The 2,389-nt window shown below is 42.2% G+C and overlaps 1 pseudogene; it reads left to right on the top strand.

The window, feature by feature from the left end:
• The first annotated feature begins 748 nt into the window (after window positions 1-748).
• Window positions 749-1,612, top strand: LOC132238868 (DET1- and DDB1-associated protein 1-like; annotated as a pseudogene).
• Window positions 1,613-2,389: the final 777 nt, after the last annotated feature.

The following is a 2,389-nucleotide window of genomic DNA, read 5'->3' as shown; positions in this document are numbered from 1 at the left end:
GACTGGTAAAAAATCATATATTTTTTGGTATGGCGCAGAATTCTTTTCAGTAATTAGTTTATGTGCGCCATGAGATGAAAAAGGTTGAAAATCACTGCTCTAAAAGGTGAATTCATTGGGAAAAATATTTTTAATAGTAAGAATCAGGCTTGTAATTATTGAAATGGAATTTTGAGGGAAAAGATGAACTAATTTGATACTCATAGGCAAGCAAGCCCAGGTCATAGCATTTACACTTGCATCGTTTAATAAAGGAAATTAGCTAACTTGTTCTGAATAGACATTAACTTCTGAAGCTGATAGTATGCTTTTTCCATGTCAAAAAGGGACTCAATCTTCACAACAGGCCCTGAAATGCATTTGGGGTTCTATGTTATCCGAGCAAGCTGACTGTCCCCATGGCACCAGGATCGCTTGGGACCAATGCTAAGGCAATCAGTACATTCTATTCTTCCAGTGATGGGTGTAGGGATAAGAGCCAGCCCCAAGATTATCCAATCTAATTGAATGTCTGGAGTCTTTCAGGATTTCTGAGGCTGAAATATGAAGAAAGAAGCATGCAGTGCTGTGAGCTGCTAGGAACCATCTTTATATCATGAGTGGAGAAAATCTAACGCAAAGTGGAAAGTCAGGAAAAAAAAAGCCTTGTCCTTGGGAACGTCCTTGAATCTCAAAATTAAATGTCATCTGCGGCGGCGTCTAAGAAGGCGGCTGTGGTAGCGGCGGTGGCGGCTGAGGCAGTAGCTGAGGGGGCGACAGAGGAAGCAGAAGATGGCAGATTTTTTTGAAAGGACTGCCAGTCTACAACAAAAGCAATTTTAGTCGATTTCATGCTGACTCTGTGTGTAAAGCCTCGAATCGACGCCCCTCAGTCTACCTGCCCACGCGCGAGTACCCATCTGAACGCTGCCAAGAAGAGAGACCAGGAGCAAGTGGACCTCGAGGGCGAGAGCTCAGCGCCTCCCCGCAAGGTCGCACGGACCGACAGCCCAGACATGCACGAGGACCCTTAAGACTGATGCTCCCCCATAGGTGCCTCCTGTCTGGTCTGCTCCTCACCCGCCTGCCCTGCCGTGTGTAAGCATCCTGCCCACCCTCCCCACTGGTTCGCCTACCCACACCGCGCCGTGCACACCACTTTCAACCTCATAGGAGCCGATGTATTTATTTTCCTTGAGTCTGTATTTATGCTGTAAAATGTACCGAGCGATGGTTAAAGGGGATGTCAGACCCAGTAGTGTGATGTTGGTAGATGCTTCTTGAAAAACAACATTGTTATTCATTACTCCACCCCACCCCAAAAGCCCTCCTCCTGCTCCCCAGTCCTTCTCTGGAGAACCAGAGTGAGTCTTCGAGTGTCTAGAGATAAGCCCTGCTGTAGCTGGGTGACAGGGGTGGGGCCCATCTTCCCGCTTCCATCCCCTGGTCCGGCGTTAAAGATTTGGCCTTGACTCCCGGTCCACCGGGATCTTTGCCGTGCCCGGACCCTGCTCTGAGAGCACGCCACAGGAAGAAGTCAACCCTTTCGGATCATTCTCTTAAGTCATTTTATCATGGACTGGTGCGTGCTCAGTGTCCACCCCAATAAAAGGATCTTTCCTAAAAATAAATAAATAAATAAATAAATAAATAAATAAATAAATGTCATCTGAGGACAGAGCTGCATCAGATTTTCTATTTATATAAATCAGAAAATTTCTCTTACTATTTAAGTTAATTTTTGCCAAGTGTATTTATTGTTACTTCCAACAACAGCCACACACAAAAAGTACCATAAGTGTGCCTATAAAATGAAGACAAGCTTATGGTTCATCAGAATGCAGTGACTGGAAATATTGGTTAAGTAACATTGGAATTCTTATGAGAAAAGAGGATAGACAAAATCTCAAATCAGATCAGAAGTAAACAGAGCTTAATATTATAGCACTTTAATAGTATCACATCTTTTACGCCACCATTGATGCCTAACTGTTTTTATATTACCCAAAAATGTATACTTATGAAGTTCTTGTTTCAAGAAACTTGGAATGTCTGAGAAGCATCTCATCAATACCCCTCTCTAATGTACTGAGGTTATAAGTAGTCTTGCTCATATTTTACATAAGGCAGGAGCAATTTAAAATTCTCATAATCCCATTTATCTAAAAGATGGAACTACTCCCCACAACAGAGTAAAAACATGGCAGTGAGACATGTTGGTCCTGAGTTTCTTTACAGTTCAATTCCTGAGGCCACTAAGTGTAGTAAGTATTTAAGCATTTTAAAATAATTTTTGAATGGGGAAAGCTGTTAGGGAAGAAAGTATCCAATGTCAATTTAATAAAACATGTGTGTGCTAAATTATATTTACATTTATGCATTCTAGTTGAACTGTTTTAAAATAATACTG

This window comes from Myotis daubentonii, chromosome 7 (assembly GCF_963259705.1).
Source record: "Myotis daubentonii chromosome 7, mMyoDau2.1, whole genome shotgun sequence".
Classification (NCBI taxonomy): Eukaryota; Metazoa; Chordata; class Mammalia; order Chiroptera; family Vespertilionidae; genus Myotis; species Myotis daubentonii.
Note: the sequence above shows the minus strand (reverse complement) of the source record. Positions and strands in the feature narration are given on the sequence as shown.